This window comes from Microtus pennsylvanicus, chromosome 6, assembly GCF_037038515.1.
Source record: "Microtus pennsylvanicus isolate mMicPen1 chromosome 6, mMicPen1.hap1, whole genome shotgun sequence".
In the NCBI taxonomy this organism is placed as follows: Eukaryota; Metazoa; Chordata; class Mammalia; order Rodentia; family Cricetidae; genus Microtus; species Microtus pennsylvanicus.
In genome coordinates this window covers 28,400,505-28,418,741 of record NC_134584.1, presented here as the reverse complement: position 1 = coordinate 28,418,741, position 18,237 = coordinate 28,400,505, and the positions used below count along the sequence as shown (strand labels likewise).

The following is an 18,237-nucleotide window of genomic DNA, read 5'->3' as shown; positions in this document are numbered from 1 at the left end:
ACAGAGGTAGAAGTCATCTTCATACATGTGCTAATTGAAGCTACAAAGTCGAACACAGAAAATTTATTTTAAAAAAATAACCAAGAATTATAAGGGATACTTGCTATTGTTTAATAACCCATGAGTTTCCTGATAAGACATCCTAGAAAAACTTTTTATTGTATTCATCCCAATATTCCAGATACTAGTACTAGTCTTACATCACCTAATCCTGGGAGTTACTCAATTACTGTGTTTTTTACATTTTGAAGATCAGGAGAAACAAGTGGATTGATTTCCTAAGCCAGCAAGAAGTTAACTCTACTCCGAAGTAGCTAACTATTAACATTAAAGGATACTTTGAATCTAGATCTAGACAATTTAGCTACATTTTCCCAACTTTCCAGTCAGCCAGGATTTCTATGCATCAACATAGAAATTTGTGTCCAAAAAATAGTAGGCAGCATTATTCACAATGACCAGATGTGGCCTATCTATACCATAGCATATTATTTGTCCATAGAAAGGAATCAAGTACCAGTCCATGCTGCAACATGTTTGGATCCAAACAGAATACTGGAAACAAGGAGCTAAACACAAGATTTCATATGCTGTATGATTCATTCACATGGACTGGCAGGAGAGACCTGTGTGGACAGAACAGAGCGTTCTCTACAGAGGAGGTATATTAGTAAGTGGTAAAATGGGTAGACACAAGGTAGGCTACAGTGTTCTTTTGGAGATTATGAAAATGTTCTAAAATTGACTGTGTTGATGGTTACACAAATCTGTGTGAATATGAAAAAACTGATTTTTACCCTTTAAAGGTTGAGTTGTACAGTGTGTATTAATTCTATCTCAATAAAAGTGGTTAAAAACAAAGACTTCATACACACAGAGCCTATCTGAATCCCAGTCGATCCAGATTTACATTCTTAAAGTGACGCTTGGATTTGACTTTCACAGTTCAGCAAAGAGAATATGAACATGTTTGGAGGAGGTGGAGAATGCAAGATAATAGCCACAGAGCCATATGTATTGTATGTACTCATCTTCAAAATCTCAGAAACATGATACGTTCTTGTTGAGCATTGTTTGTTTTCAATTCAGTCAGTTTTCTTGAAGTAGAACCAGGTTGACAAAGCAGATGCTTAGAAAACTCAAACACCAAAGTCAGCTGCAGAAACTTAGAGCAAAATCCTAAAAAAAAAAAAAAAAAAAAAAAGCTAATGAAAAATTTTCAATTTATTTTGAAATTCAGATTTTATTTCTAATGGCTCAGTGGTTCTTTCCATCCTGTGACCCTGTTTCACAAAGCACAGCTCTGGAATGGGATAAGAATGCACATGCCAAGCAGCGTGTCCCCATCCCCTGTGTTCTGATCTGACTATTAATATCCAGTTCCTTCACAAATCCATCAGCTCTTTAATTCTTTTTCTCTGCAGGCTCAGGTTCAGTAAATGTCAATACCTCTCTTGCCACATCCAACGGTGTGGAGACCCAAACGCGCGACCAAAGGTCAGAGAGTTGGAACTCACCTCTATTCCTTCAAGGTTATTGTTTTTCCAGCTCAAACAAAGGTCCCACCTAGATTCAGACCAGAGAGTTCTTCTCTCTCAAGGTTATTGTCAACAGGTGTGGCTAATAGCCAGACCTTGTATTTCAGGAATAGAGAAGTAGATGCGCCTCTACCTCGAACAAAAGTCTAAGGATCCAACTAAGGTCCAGTTCCCCTAAGGAGATAACAATGGATTCCACCTGTGGAGTGGTTTGCCTACAGAATGTTTTGGTCTAGGGTGTGAGTACGACTTGTTTCGACATAGGAACAGGTGTTTAACTAAGGAAGTAGCCCGTGACCTTCAACTCAGCTATACATTTCCCTGTACCACGTTAATGCAGGTTTTTTTTTTGTTTTGCCTTACTCCTACCTTTTGGGGTCAGGGGTATTTTAAGCCATTGGAAATTAAATGCAGGTGATTTCAGTGTTCACTGGAACTCCCTCCTGGTACTATTCTATATGTTTGTGTTTTATTATTTTTAAACATGTCTTATATTCTTCACTATATTTCTAAATTTCAATGCCCATACCCCGGCAAGAGGTATTTTTGTTGAGGCTGGTCCCCGACACAACAGAAAATAATCACATTAGGTACTTGGGTTCAAATGAAGTTTTGCTTCTTAGGAGTTCTTAGTGCAGGCTTGTAACCCCATCTCCTATGATGGTTGAGGCAGGAGGGTCTTGTGATCAAGTTCTAGACCTGTCTGTGGTATAGAAAAAATTCAAGAGCAGCCTTGGAAATTTAATGAGACATTGTCTCCCAATAAAATGTGAAAAGAGGGGTAGGGACATAGCTTAGTGTTTGTGTAATGGGCATAAAGCACTGGGTTCATCCTCTGCCGGGAAACAACAAAAACTTAGCCGGTATATTAGCAGACATTCATGTTCTCAGAGCCTTAAACTCGGGAGTGCAAAGCCTGCCTCCCCTACATAGCAAATTCAAGGTCAGGAGGAACTATATGAGATTGTTTCAACCGAAAACAAGAAGTACGGTTGGTTATTTGCTGACTGAAGGTTTTAGATCTGAAGTAGGTATCCTCAGTGCAACTGTTCAGCCAGATCTCACAATCTACCTGCCTAACTGCAATGAAATGAGGTAACTAATGCATTAAAACTAACACAAGACCAATATTAGAAACAGAATAATTGCTACAAGAAGCCTGTGGACTCTACAGAAAAAAACTTTTGAAAACCTGGAAGAACTCTTCTCAGATTAATTTACAGCTCCCCCATAGAAAGTGAAAAATGACTAAAATTTTAAATCATAGAAAATAAAGATACCTTTTAAAAGAAGTATTGTAAATGGTGAGAATTTCTTTTTTAATATTAACATTGTAAAACTAAAATAACTTGCAATATGATTGCCTTAGAGATTTACAGACAATTAGAAGATACTTCATTATATGTGGCAAAAGGAGAGATAGAATATTTAATATGTGATGTTGGTAAATAGCCAGAAACTTTAAAATCTCCATCTTCCCTCATACTACCATTTGTGGGTGTGTGTGACAGAGGGTGGAGGTGTTTACTGGGAATTGAGCGCAGGCCTCCTGCGTGTTAAACCAGTGCCCTCCGCTGAGCTACGGTCTTAGCTCTTCATTTTATCTTCCAAGCATCTGTTGATATTGTGTATTTATCTTTGTTTCCAGAAACTCCAATTTAGTCATATGTAGTTAAAATTACTCCGTAGATAAATACAGTGGAAGTCCTAAATTTTTAAATGTGAAAACACTGAATTATTTACTATTATAGATTTGGGTAGATAACGGAACTGCGGATATGAACAAAATGGCTACCATCAATCTCACCTACCATTCCTGTTATAGCTTGTGTACTGGGCTTCTGGCATCCATAAAGATATTCCCCTTGCCCCCACTTTCTCCTGTTGTCACAATGATCTTTTCAAAACATAAATTTGACACTGTATTTTTGCTGCTTCAAACTAAATGGCTCACGTTACTTTAAAAATAGAGATAAAATCGGGGGCTGGAGAGATGGCTCAGTGGTTAAGAGCATTACCTGCTCTTCCAAAGGTCCTGAGTTCAATTCCCGGCAACCACATGGTGGCTCACAACCATCTGTAATGAGGTCTGGTGCCCTCTTCTGGCCTGCAGACATACACACAGACAGAATATTGTATACATAATAAATAAATATTTTAAAAAAAATAGAGATAAAATCCTCTACTAAGTCTCGAGGCTCTCATGGTGTGTCTTTAACTGCCCCTGCAGCCGTGTCTCACACCCATCTCTACCTATGGTCTTCATTGCGGCTGCCAGAGCCCTCTCTCCAGTACTTAGAACAACATTATATTCCGTCATGCCAATGTACTCACAGTTCCCTTCCTTTAGACCACTTACCTCAGTTTGTATTCAGATGGTGTGGTGTGCTATTTTATATCGGTCTATATGCTCTGCACTGTAAGTTCTGCTAACAGGGGCCATGCATGGTTTCCCAGCACCTGACAGACTGTGTCTGATAATACGGAACTACTACAATTAAAGACTATAAGAAATCCAAATTACTACATTACATTTAAATTAGAAAGTTTGGAGTTTTAAAGTGGAATACCAAACAACTCACTTAAAACTGTATTATCTTGGGCAAATTAACAGAACTTCAGATATGATTATTTTATTTTTAGCTTTATTAGTACTGTATATGTTTATATGAATATAGGTATACGTGCCACAGCTCACAATTTGCAAGAGTCTGTTCTCTCCTTCTACCCTGTGGGTCCTGGGTTTGAACTCCTGTCTTCAGGCTTGGTGGCAAGTGATCTTACATGTTGAGCCATATAAGTCATAAGAAATGACTTTTTAAATAAAAATGCATTAAGAAAATTGATAAGTACTACTTATAATATCAAACAAATAAATGTCTTATCAACTGAATTGTTAAGGAATGTGTCATATCTTCAAGTTACTGTTATAGGAGACTAATAATGTAATAAAGTGTAAAATTAGAAAAATATATCCATAATGACAATTTTATCATTTAAAGGTTGGTCAGAACCAGAAAATGTTATCTGTTGGGCTCAGGGTCATTTTCTTCACCATACTTTCTATATAACCTTTGTAAATGACCAAGAGTAACCAACCAAAAGGTTTTTATAATTACTAAAAAATTATTCTGAGATATTTCTGAGTGTAAGAGTAAAAATAAAATGCTACGGTTCCCAAGCGGTGGCAGCGCCATCAGGTTCCCAGACCACAGGGGGCCATGAAGGCAGCCAGTGGCTCCCAAGGAGGGAGCCCTTGAGTGGCCCAAGAGCCAAGAGGGGCAGCAAGTCCCAGGCAGGTAGCCACACGGTGGCCTGTGGGCAAGGAGGGCCAATAGGTCCCAGACAGGGAGCCTCATGGTGAGTGAGAGACTGAGACAGGGCAGCCAGTCCCATGAGGAGCTACAGCCCCAGTGGAATAGAGACAGATGGATAGGTATACCATACAGAGAAAGTGGGTATTTATTTAGTGAGTTAAGGAGGGGAAAGGGAAGAGGGGAAGGAGAGAAGTGAAAGGAGCACAGAGAGGAAAAGGGTGGGGGAGGAGAGGAGCCACGGCAGCAGCTACCTTTTTGGGAGAGAGATGGAAAGGAAGAGACTTGGCTCAGGCTGCAAGCAAAAGGAAGATCTGCCTGCCTTTGTGGTGGATGGGGAGGGTGTAGGTGGGGCTAGTCTTGGTGGGGACAGAACAGGACAGACCATTACACTGAGTCCTACCAGATCATCAAACTTTTATAAAATGGAAAATTGTCCATGTTTTATAGTTTGAGAATTTAAAAGTAGTTCAAAATTATCTGATTCATTTTATTAGAACAATAAAAGTTCAAAGCTAAACTATAACCCTCAAATTATTCATTGCATGTGTGCAGTGTATGCACACATGTATGTGGCAATGTGGACAGGTGTGCACACATCTGGGGCAGCCAGGAGAGAATGCTAAGTGTCCTGCTCTCTTATTCCCCCACTTATTCCTTTGAGACAGGGTCTCTCATCCTGCTTTAGGTTGGAAGCTAGCCAGCCCCAGTGATCCTCCTGTTCTCCCTCACAACTTTGGGGCTACAGACCCATGGAGGATCACTCCTAGATTGAAAAAGAAAAAGAAAAATGGTGCAGGGGTACTCATGTTTGCTTCCAGAACAAGCTCTTTTCTTCACTGAGCCATTTGTTCAGTACTTCTGCTAACACCTCTTAAGGCTTTTTTTTTCTTTTTTTTGAGACAGGGTTTCTCTGCAGTTTTGGAGCATCTCCTGAACTAGCTCTTGTAGACCAGGCTGTCCTTGAAATCACAAATATCCGCCTGTCTCTGTCTCCCAAGTGTTAGGATTAAAGGCGTGCGCCACCACCGCCCAGCTTAAAATCTTAATTGAATAGTAACCTAAAGAATCTGCCAAAATAATTATGTTTCCAAGAGCACTGCAAAGATGTGATTCCATTCCCAGCACTCGGGAGGCAGAGGCAGGCGGATCTCTGTGAGTTCGAGACCAGCCTGGTCTACAGAGCTAGTTCCAGGACAGGCTCCAAAGCCACAGAGAAACCCTGTCTCGAAAAACCAATGATAATAATAATAAATAAATAAATAAAAAGATGTAATTCCATTAACCTATTAGATAATTAGTTAAGTCTGAAGATACAAATGATCTATCATGAGTGGAATGTCTTGGGAAGAAGAATGAAAGGTTTTCCAATAAATGTTGCAGTAAAAATTGTGTGGACATTTGGCAAAATCTCTTTGGTGTAACTCATATAAAAAATTATAGTTAAAAACTGAATAGTTCAGACCTGGAACATGAGAAATTTGTGCCAAATATGTGAATGAATAAGAAGCTGGAAGTTTTTAAACCATAAGATTTTTTTTATATAAAATGAGGATGAACTGAGTTAGAAATTAAAAATTAGCATTCAAGGAATCCAACATTTCTGGGACTAAAGATCAAATATAATCTAAATTCTAAATTAGCTTTAGAGATACAAGCTAAGTAGATGTTTATGTTATGTGGCTGCTAGCTCCTCTCCTTGGTGGTTTGTGTTGGATTTTACCCACAAAGACACAGTTATACATGGCATATAAGCACTTGCTGAACGAGCATGAAGCCTCCGTTGGAATCATCTGCACCCATGTAAAGAGTTAGGCACATATGTACAGACCTGTGACCCCCAGCGTCTGGGGGAGGGGTGGAAAGAAGCCTGTCCCAAGAACTCCTTTGGCCAGCCTAGCTGAAGCAGTGAGCTTCTGGTTCAGTGTGAGATCCTCTCTCAAGACAATAAAATGGAGAGTGACAGAGGAAGACAGGTAGTGTTCTATTCCTTGCACACTCGTCACGCACCACACATCCATACACCGCTCACACACACTAGTTTATAAATGCATACACACTAAACGTAAGTAACTGTAGCCTACACAATAAGTATAGATTTCAAACAATTTCTTCGAAGCCAGGCATGGTGAGAAACACTTGTAATGTCAGCACTCAAAAGGTAGAGGGGTCAGCTCAAGGCTGCCCACCTACTGAGTCTGAGCTATGTTCTCGTGTTTTAACAAACATGACCCAACTCTTCTTACCACAGTTCAGTGTGGCCCCTCAAGAGTGAAACATTCATATTCTCTTCTGCACTCTGATGCTCCTTCTTATAATGTCTCCCAAATAGAAGTTGTAGTAATAGGGGGGCGGCAGGGCTATGTCCCCAAAACCCCAGCCGCCTGCCCGGCTAGCTTATGCCCCGAAATAATTACACGGACACTATATTCTTTTAAACACTGCTTTGGCTCATTTCTACCTAGCATCTTCTAGGCTAACTCTCCCACCTGGACTAGCCCATTTCTTATCATCTGTGTAGCACCGGTCTTACCGGGAAGATTCTAGCCTAAGTCCATCCTGGGTCGGAGCTTCAGAGCTTCATCGCGTGTGTCTGCCCAGGAGCCGGGAGCATGGCGGACGTCTGCTCCCGAGAGGAGAGCTGTGGAGTCTGACCTCACTTCCTCTTCCTCCCGGCATTCTGTTCTGTTTACTCCACCCACAGGGCCAAACAGTTTCTTTATTGCTTAACCAATGAAATCAACAGATTGATATATGACACTCCCACATCAAGAAGTAAGTGTCCTTCTGATGACTACCCTGACACAACAGACCGATATGGACAGTGCTGGGCACAGTGACACACGCCTAAAATCTCATCACTCAGGAGGCTGCAGTAGGAACATTTCAAGTGCTAGCACAGCCTGTGCTATGCAGGCACGTCTAGACCGCATTGTGACACCAAGACACACACACACACACACGCACACGCACTCATGCACGCAAAGCTGAAGTGATATATAGACCAACAGGGAACTTTACCCACATATACACAGACAAATTAACAGACCATGGAAGTGATACGATTCAAAGGAATTGTATCACTGTCTTTCAAATACTGACAAACTGTCACCAGGTTCCTAGTAAGAACTAGGCGTAGCACAATAATCATACCCTACATTACTTGTATTTTGCTTATCTGTAGACACACATATTTGCTTTTATAATAGTTTATTATATAGTTCAGTCATGTTCAACTAAATCAATATATTGCAAAAGCAGAAGTTAAACAAAAACTAAGCCCACAGGCATACAGATCCAGGGTAAGTCTGATGATTGTGATACAGAGGAAGAGCCATCTCACACGGGTCTTCCCTATTTACACGTGGCCTACTCCCAAACCAACGCCACTGGATTAGACATTCATCTTTATTAGGGATTATGTCACGGGTAATAACAGACAAGTGCTGAACGGAAGAGCTGAAAGTTTGCTGTCCCATTTCGTCCTCTTGATTAGCAATGCACATTGCAGTTCCGATGCTGGGTGCAAGTCTGGCTATTCCAAGCGAGTCATGTCATTTTCTCAGCCCCATTTTTTCTCATCTGAAATGAGAAATTATAATTGTGGCTAATGTATATGGCTAGGGCAAAAGGAGAGGATTCTATAATTGTAAGATTTTAGTGTAATGCCTAGCATATAATCAACTCTAAATAAGTGTGTGGTATTATTGGAAAGTTTTAATTTTGAAACATTTCAAATATATAATTTTCTTATAGATTGATGTAAATGTCTTAAAAAGAATATTTGTAAGTCCTTAAATAATACCCAAATTTTTTGTGTTTCTCTTCTTATTAAAAAAAATTTTACCAGTCAACCTTACACAGATTTTTCTGAAACTTCCATTTTACCAAAATTAGAAACCAAGAAACTGCCTTGACTTTACTAAGAAATTAATATGCCATGACTAAAGTGTTATACAACTGTGTCCCTTTCAGTGATGAATAAGCTGCAAATGATTGGCCCAAGTCACAAAGACTTTATAAGAAAGGAATAAATAGGCTGGCTGAGTCTTAATAAATCATCATCACACGAAATTGTCAGGCTGTATGTAGCTACTTGTATTCAAATGATCAGAGACACATATGCACCCTGCAACCGTCTCTATTTGTTCTAGAAAAGTTACTGATATTAAGACTTAGCTTAAATGAAGCAGTTACAAATATTTTTCACATCTCCAACCCTAAAGAGCAGAAGACAAAATGATTTTCTCTCTAGAGTAAGAAAATAGTCTGAATCCCAATGTTTGCATTTCCATTTCCATCCTGCCACTAATCACCTGACCACTTTAAAATCAGTCTTCATGGCTAATTGGTTTAAATTGAAAGTGAGACAAGAGGGGAACTTCTGATGTCCGTTATGAAGAGAAAGCCTATGAAAAAAGGCACTAATTTAAGAATAACATTTATGCCCACATCCTTACTCTGTAACTTCTAGTTCTTTATCTTTGAGAAAATTTCTTGAAATAAAATTTAATTGGACTTTTCAGTGAAAAGCAAGTGAAATAAAACATGTGAAGTCCAAGCACGTAGGAAGTTGTAGAGAATTCATTTTTCCCATTAAACTACATTTCTTTTTCTTTTCTTTTTGTAAGAATCCAACAGAGTTTTCTTTTTGGATTTGATTTCAATTATATTAATCAAAAGCTTTCCTTTTTCTCCCCACCTCCCCCTTTCTTTTCCCCCTCTCTGTGTGTTTTCTCTTCATTTTGAACAAAAGTCATTTATAAGACAAAATTATGTTATTTATAATATTTATACAAAGATAGTTCCATACGTTGTCTGGGTGAGGTGGCTCTTCCTAGGTGTACCAGTCTTTAGGTTTACCCTGTGTCTGTATGCCTATGAGGGATTTTTTTTTATAAATTCTGCTTTTGCAATATATTGATTTAGTTGAACATGGCAGAACTATATAATAAACTATCATAAAAGTGAATAAGTGTGTCTCTAGATAAAGTATAAATAATATAGAGTATGTAACGCAACTCCTAATTCTTACTGGGAACCTGGTGAAATCTTTGTCAGTATATGAAAGACAGTGATATTGTTCCTTTGAAACAAATGGTCTGCCAGAGTAAATGCCAGGGGGTATAGATTTTCCTTTTCTATTGTCCACAACTCCTGGAATTTGAAGCTTGAATATCCTATTTATAGTGTTGCAGCCCACCCAGCCCTGACCTTCTGAACCCCTGAGCAGGGACAAGCTCCCAAACAGAAGGGTCTATTAATTGTAGTTAGAAAATTCATGAAGACAGAGACAGAATGAGTGCAGGTAGATATGGAAGGAAACACTGATAGGGACTTAGTAACATCAGAGAGTTACCTAAGTTTTTAAGCATGAGGTAAGTTATGCTGCCTCATACATGAACCTGCGATCAAAGGGTTCTTCGCACTGAGTTCTGGCTGGAGCAAGGAAAGGGTACCAACTTAAAATTTAAGCTCAGATTCACTTATATTATTGCATGTCTTTGCTTACTGTAGGTTGTCCAGATGGTTACATTGGTGAACATGAAGTGTCTTTGCTAGATAGGTGTAATGGTAAAAATAAAACGGCTCTAGTCCCCAAGTGGTGGCAGCAGGCAGCAGGCATCAGGCCATGAGGGGCAGTGGGTCCCAGGCAGGGAGCCACTCAGTGATTGAGAGACCTTGGAGGGTCAGCCAGTCCCAACGAGGAGCTGCAGTGGGTGAGAGACAGAGATGGATAGGCAGGCCATGCAGAGTGAGGTTGGATATTTATTTAGTGGGTTATGGAAGGGAAGGGGAAAGGAGAGAGGGAGGGAGAAGGGGGATGAGGAGAGAGAGGCAGAGAGGGAGAGAAAGAGAGAGAGGGAGAGAGAGAAAGGAGGGGGGGAGAGGGGCCATGGCAGGCAGCTGCAGCTTCTTCCAAAGAGGGATGGAAAAGAGAGAGCTCACACAGGCTGGAACCGAAGGAAGATCCACTTGTCTCAGTGGAAGGGGAGGGGAGTGGGCAGGGCTTGTCTCCTAAAGGAACAGGAAAGGAAAGGAATAGTCCCCATTACAATAGGGGACTAAAGAAGTTAGATTTCTAAGAATAACCTTCCTTTATGGGAAAATGGAACAGTTCAGCAATGTTGGGGGTAGAGTGAAATGGGGATGAAACAGTACAGGGTCAGTTGCTGCAGTTCCAGACCAACTCCCTGTATTGTGGCAAGGAGAACATGGGGTGTCAAACTAGAGTAAAACAAAAGACAAATCTCTCGTGTAAAAATTGAGTCGCCTTAATAGAAATTTCTTAAATGTAATTAATGAAAAAAATTTCAGAAATTGTTATACTCAGATTCCAACTAACCACTTCTATTTTTACATTTTACATATTGATGACATAAATTCTGAAGGTTTTTCAAGAATGTTTTTCTCATTATGAAGCATTAAGTATAAAGAAAGGATGGTTAAAAGTAAACAGTGGGAGAACTCTCATTCCAGCAGGACTGAAGATGCATATACATAACGTTGTCTTATTAGGGTTTCTATTGTTGCAACAGAACACCATGATCAAAAGCAAGTTGGAGAGGAAAGGGTTCATTCAGATTACACTTCCACATTGCTCCTCCTAACCAAAGGAAGTCAGGACAGGAACTCAAGCAGGGAAGGAACTTGGAGGCAGGAGCTGATGCACAGGCCGTGGAAAAGGGCTATGTGCTTCCATGGCTTGCTCAGCTTGCTTTCTTTTAGAACCCAGGACCACCAGCCCAGGGATGGCACCCCCAACAATGGTCTGCGTCCTCCCTCATTGATTACTAATTGAGAAAATGCTTTACCGCTGGATCTCATGAAGGAATTGCCTCAACTGAGGCTCTTTCCTCTCTGATGACTCTAGTTTGTATCAAGTTGATATACAGAACCAGTCAGTACAACATGCTGCCATATATTTTACATAAAATATCTCAAAACAACAAATAATATGGGAAGTACATTTTTCACTTTTTCCCCAATTTTAATTTATAGCACATAGTCATTGCTTTTAAAATAAAATCAATTCACAAAGGTATGAAAGAGAAAGTAAAACCACACAAAAATTTGTTCTAGCTATCTTATCACACACACACACACGGTTTGGATGACTGTATCAAGTCAGATGCACACTGTTTTATACAGCAAGTTTTAGAGAAACAACATATTGTAAACCTCTAATGTCTTTAAAGAGAGATCTGTTCTTTTTATGTGATGTGCACTCTAAATGAGCAATAAATTATTAAATCAGTTATTGTTAAGGGACAGATGGTTTCCAAAGCTCTCACCAGCAGAAAGTAATACCATAGAGCATAGCCCATGTATCCATCTTTCAGAGCTTTTTGTAGTTACAGACTAAAACTACTACCCTAGAAGAGAAATTGCTAGATCAAAAGTATGTATCTACTTTTAAATCGGTTCCTATTTTTAAACTTTTCCCTTCAGAAATTTACAGTTCCACAAAGCCTGAATGTAAGTCTGTAACTTATGTGTGTGGTGCCAGCAGAGGCAAGAAGAAAGTGTTGGATACCGGGGACTGGACTTACACATGGCTGTAAGCCTCCATGTGGATGCTGGGCACTAAACCAGGGTCCTCTGGAAGAGCAGCCAGTTCCCTTAAACTCTCAGCTGGTTCTCCCTGAAGGTTCATTCTTAACACACACCACTACAGCAAGTCCTTTTCATTTTTGATAAGTCAAACGGATTTCCTCCTTACTTTCCCTCCTTTTCTTCCCTCCCTCCCTCCCTTGCTTTTTTCCCTCCCTTCTTCTCTCCCTTCTTCCCTTCCTCCATTCCTTCTTTCCCTCCCTACTTCCCTCCTTTTCTTTCTTTTCCTTTACTATTAAGTTAAAAATCTTTTTTGTCCATTTTTTTTGTCCATTTCCAGTTTATCTTCTGACATTGTTTATGTCACTAACATATTTTTATTGTGTCAGACTGCTGCCTTAAAATTTTGAGAACTCTATATTGTGAATATTACATTTTGGGTTATATTGCATTTTTATTTATAGTTGTAAATATAAGTATCTCTTTCAATTTATTTCTACTTCATCTTTTATTGACTATTTTAGTTACCTATTTATTTTTAAAAAAATATTTATTTGTTTATTATGTATACAATATTCTGTCTGTGTGTATGTCTGTAGGCCAGAAGAGGGCACCAGACCTCATTACATATGGTTGTGAGCCACTATGTGGTTGCTGGGAATTGAACTCAGGACCTTTGGAAGAGCAGGCAATGCTCTTAACCACTGAGCCATCTCTCCAGCCCCCTTAGTTACCTATTTAAAATCATCAAATGTTTTTATTTTTATAGGCCTTACTATTTAATTGTAGAATTATGTTTATTTATGGATTGAGGAGCATGCAAAGGCCTGAGTTCCATGTCATACGGGTGGAGATGAGAAGATAGCTTGCAGCAATCCGTTCTCTCCTTCCACCGCGTGGATCCCAAGGATTGAACTCAGATCACCAAGCTTGGTAGTAAGTGCCTTGATCCACTAAACCATCTTGCCAGCCCAAGAATTACATTTTTTAATGTAGGAATACAGTGAATAGCCAGGCACAGTGGTGCACACTTTTTGTCTCAGAATTTAGAGGACAGAGGCAGGCAGATCTCTATGCGTCTGAGACCAATCTGGTCTACATAGCAAGTTCCAAGCCATTAGGGCTACATGGTGAGACCTTGTCTCAAAGACACAAACAACCATCACCTCAAAAATGAATACAGTGAATGATAAAAATAGATGCCTGTGGTGGTTTGAAAGAAAATGGCCTCTAAAGGGACTAGCACTATTCGGAGGCAGGGTTTTGTTAAGTGTTTTGTTGAAGTAGGTGTAGCCTTGTTGGAGGAAGTGTGCCACTGTGGGGCAGGCTATGACGTCTCCTTTGCTTAAGCTTCTCTCAGTGTGACACTCAATCTAGCCTACTTCCTTTTGCCTGAATAGCAACATGTGGCAGCTCCTTCTCCAACACCATGTCTGCCTGCACACTGCCGCACTCCTTGCCATGATGATAATGGACGACACCTCTGAAACTGTGAGCTGCCACCCCTGTGAAATGTTTTCCTTTCTAAGAGTTGCTGTGGCCGTGGTGTCTTCATAGCCGTAGAGATGCTGCCTGAGACAGTGCTCTTTCCCAAACTGTCAGCTCTGTCTGCGTCAGAGGTACATCCTTGGTAGGTAATTTGATCTTATCATCTGCCCTCCTGAAACATAGTTGATAAAAGTCTACCTACTAAACTTCCTTCAAGTTACAATCTAACAGTATTCTAGCTAGAAAACAACTGCACTTTAATCCCAGTCTAGAGTTGATTTTGAAGATTTTTTCACAAGTGGTATTATTGGAGTGAAGAATAGTTACGTAACTTCTGTGGCTTCGTACCGTGTTGTTCTCCAAACGGCGAATGCCAGTAATACTGTGCCTCCAACCTGTTTCAGTTTTATCACTTTGGACTTTGTAATTGTTGTAAGTGGTTATCGGCTTGACAGGATTCGTGACCACAGACAAGCCTCTGTACGTGCTTGTGAGGAATTATCTAGATTAGATCAGCAGAGATGGGTGGAGCCACCCAAGTGCACCGCACTATTCTCCGGACTTGGGTCCTGGGACCTACGTGAAAAGAAGTGAACCTAGTGCCAGCATTCGTCACTTCCTGCTTACCGATGGCAGATGCGATGTGACTTGGGACAGCCGCTTCAAGACTTGCCGCCAGGGCTGCCCTGCCAGGCTGCACTATGTTCCGATCAGAGTCAAGAATAAGTCCTTTCTCTCCCGGAAGTTGCTTGCCTCAGGGCATTTTGTCACAGCACTAGGAAAAGTAACTAAGGCTGTATTTTGTTACCTTAAAACGTATAAAGATATATTTGTTTGAATTTGTTTCATCTCAAGTTGCAGTTTTCTGTGTATTTTGAATCATAAAAAATTATAAGATTTGGTTTCTAGAGAGGTTACAAGAAAGAAAATTAATGATGATAAAAGTTTCTTTTTATTTTAGAGATGTGTTTTTAAATTTGGAGAACTAGAATAATCTCATTCTTGTAAGATGAAGGAAATGTCCATTTTGAGCAGAAAAATAAAAATCCCAAGCATAGCTTTATATCATAATTCTCAGATTCACACCCCTTTCATCTTGACAGTGACTTTCACTTATATGATCAAATTTAGAACTGGGCCTGTATTATATTAGTTTTCACGCTTCTGCTAGAATGATCTTTTAAGAATACAAGCGTAAAACCACTTAGGTAAGTCTTCAATCTTTAACACTGCTTTTTAGAGCTTTAACAATCTGACATTTCCTCAGTATTCCTGTGAGGGCACTGCTCTCGGTGCTGGCATTCTCTTAGTTGGTAAATCTGTTATCTCTAGTCACTTAGTACTATATTTCTCTTGCCTAAAAAGTTTTTTTGCACAAATTTGACCCCAATAGATCATCATCCTTTAGGCATATCTTTAAATATTTTGTATTTTGATGTAGGTGGGCAGAGAAAGGCTTTAAAGTAAGTTGGCTAACAGATACCAAGACCCAGGTAGACCGAATCAGCTCTGGGGTTCTGCAGGGGAGACGGATGTCCACAGTTTTTAGTAAACTGTTCTGTGTAATGAAAAGTTAGAAAAGCAGTGCCCTATCTAAATAAAATAAAATAATAAAAGCAGTGCTCTATCTAAATAAACCAACAAAAAAGATAAGAGAAGGAAATGTTAACTGTCCTGAGTAGGTCAGTTTGTGTTTGCATGGGTTAAAATACACTGTGTACTATTAATATGTGAAATCAACACGTGATAGTACAAAATGGCAACAATCCAGACAACACTTTAAGAAAAATGATAGGCAAACATGGCTAATGTCTCCTATAAATGAGGGGTCCTAAAACTTGGTTTCACGGTAAAACACTTCTAGTGTGAAAAGCTGCCTGTCTTCTCCTTTATTTTGGTGGTGTTGGTTTACCAGTACTGTGCTCTAGTAGGCTGCAGCTATACATTTTTCCTTAGGAATTACATTTAAAAATGCAACTTTTAACGAGCCCATGCATTTCCAGTAAAAGTAATTCAATGATCGTATGTGAGGAGAAGGAACAGCAAAGCCAAGTTTTCTACTCAGCCATCCGAAATCGCCACAAAGTAGTAACAAAACTTGTAACAAGCTTACCCATGTTAGTACTTTAGCAGAGACCTGCGAGAAGAGAGAGCAGAAGGCAGGACAGATTCTTAGAGAGGAGACAGAAGACAAACTCCTCCCACTTGTTAGTTCCTTGGATTAGCCTGGGAGGAAGATGATAGGATCAGCGTTATTTTTCTGTATAATTATGAGATACTTTTATTATTTTACATTTGAGTTACTTTGTAAGCAAGTAGATGTCTATTCTGTTTAGCAGATCAAAGTAAAGTAAAACTTTCATCTCTAGAATCTTTGAGACTAACAAAAATTTTAAACTATTTCTTATGTTGGTGAATTTATTTATTTGACAAAAAAATGTATGAAACACCTAACTAATATTTGTTGATGAACCACTTGAAAGGCTTAGGATGCAGTGATCGCCGCTGGGGAGTTTATAGCCTAGTGAGGGAATGAATAAATAAATAAGAACATAAGGGCTTAGTATCCCAGTGTGGTAAGTGCAGTAAAAGCCTGGGAGGTGGAGAAAGACAGCAGAGTGTCAGGGCAAATCCTGCCTGTGTGTGTGGGGGGGCACTAGAGGAGGGGTGCTAGTGTATAAGGGCTGAGTCATGTGACATCCAGGGAGCAGCTTTCTACGCAGAAAGAAAACGGGATAAACTCTTAGGTTAAGGAGGAGCTTTACATGCTGCAGGAATCAGCAAGAAGGCAGTTTGCTTCCAGAAGAATGAAGAACCAACTCCTGTTCTCCTGGAGCTTTCATTGTGCTACGTGGACACAGACCCACAAAAGGATAAACCATCACATAGAGATGCGCCTGGTGGCAAGAGAGGCTGTGGAAGGGGTGGGTCTGGAGGAGAGAGAATGTGTGCTAATTCAGTGTCATAGCCAGACAGGGAGTGCAAAGGCCTAGAGAAGCTGAGAGACAAGCAGAGAGACTCGGGAGTAGCGAGCATGGGGGACGCTGGCGGCAGATTAAGTTCGATGCCTCGCCCGGGACAGTTAGCCAGGAGGCTTTCGTGCGTTTGGATTTATCCTCAGTGAGATGGGGTGCTGGTGCGCAGTTTTGCCTATCCAGCATACATCTTTATATCTGGATTTCTAAATTAGTTCAAGAACAACTCTGAACTCATAGTTAAAACAAACCTTGTGGAGAACCATGTCAAACCCAAGCTTGAACATCTCGGGTGGAAGAGGCTTGATTACATAATATAATCCATAAAAGCCATTTTGATAGCTTTTGTTTCCTAAATCCACAGCAAGGCAAGACGTGTAACAGCCCAGAAAACAGAAGAAGAGAAGATTGAAGGGGAAAAGGAAACGGTATAATTGCAGAGACACAGGAGCTAGAGCCGGCAGAAATGATGAAAGCTGTGGGCGTGAGTGACAGAAGAGACCCCTTAAAGAGTGACCAGAAACCAGTTCCATAGCTCACGTGCTCTGGAGCTCTGGAAACTGTGTGGCAGCTTGTAGAGAGACTACTTACCGATGAGGATGATGGAACAATGTCACCTCTACTTCAGTTCCCGCCTCCAGGTTTCTACCCGGCTTGAGTCCCTGTCCTGCTCCCTTCAGCGATGGACTGAGATGGGGAACTGTAAACTGAAATAAATCCTTTCCTCGCCAGGTTGCTTTTTGTCATGTTTATCACAGCAGTAAATATCTGAACAAAGGCAAAGGGTACTTATGATTAAAGTATATGATATGCTTGTGTGAGTGTGAAGATATCTTTATGAAATCCATAACTATGTGCAGTGAAAACACACATAAACATGTGTATGCACGTGTGTGTGCAAACACGCACACAAACACACACACCGAGGCCAACAGGGTAACATGCTCTTCCCCTCACATATCTAAGCTGGAACCAGGGCTGGAGAGGCAGTGACATTCAGCCTTAGCCAATCTCAGCCAACAGCACAGCAATTGAACAGACTGCACCTCACCAGAAAGAAAAAACAGCGAGGGACTGAACATAATTTGAAATCTATGTGATAACAGCAACTATAACTTTAATATTTAAGATGTCATGTTCTGAACTAAATGCTTTATATACACTGGCTCACTCAATCATTAAAACTATAAAATATAACCTGGTAGTGGTGGTGCATGCCTCTAATCCCAGCATGTGGGACGCAGAAGCAGGCGGATCTCAGTGAGTTCAAGGCCAGCCTGGTCTACAAAGCGAGTTCCAGGACAGCCAGGACCCTGTCTCGAAAAACCAAACCAAACCAAAAACCTAAACAGAACAAAACCAACAGAA

The 18,237-nt window shown here is 40.2% G+C and overlaps 1 long non-coding RNA gene across 1 annotated transcript; it reads left to right on the top strand.

Annotated features, from left to right (window-relative positions):
• The first annotated feature begins 580 nt into the window (after positions 1-580).
• Positions 581-13,278, top strand: LOC142851832 (uncharacterized). Its single transcript, XR_012910875.1, has 3 exons — positions 581-662; positions 1,425-1,497; positions 13,220-13,278. It is a non-coding gene; the product is annotated as an uncharacterized LOC142851832 (long non-coding RNA).
• The last annotated feature ends 4,959 nt before the right edge of the window (positions 13,279-18,237 follow it).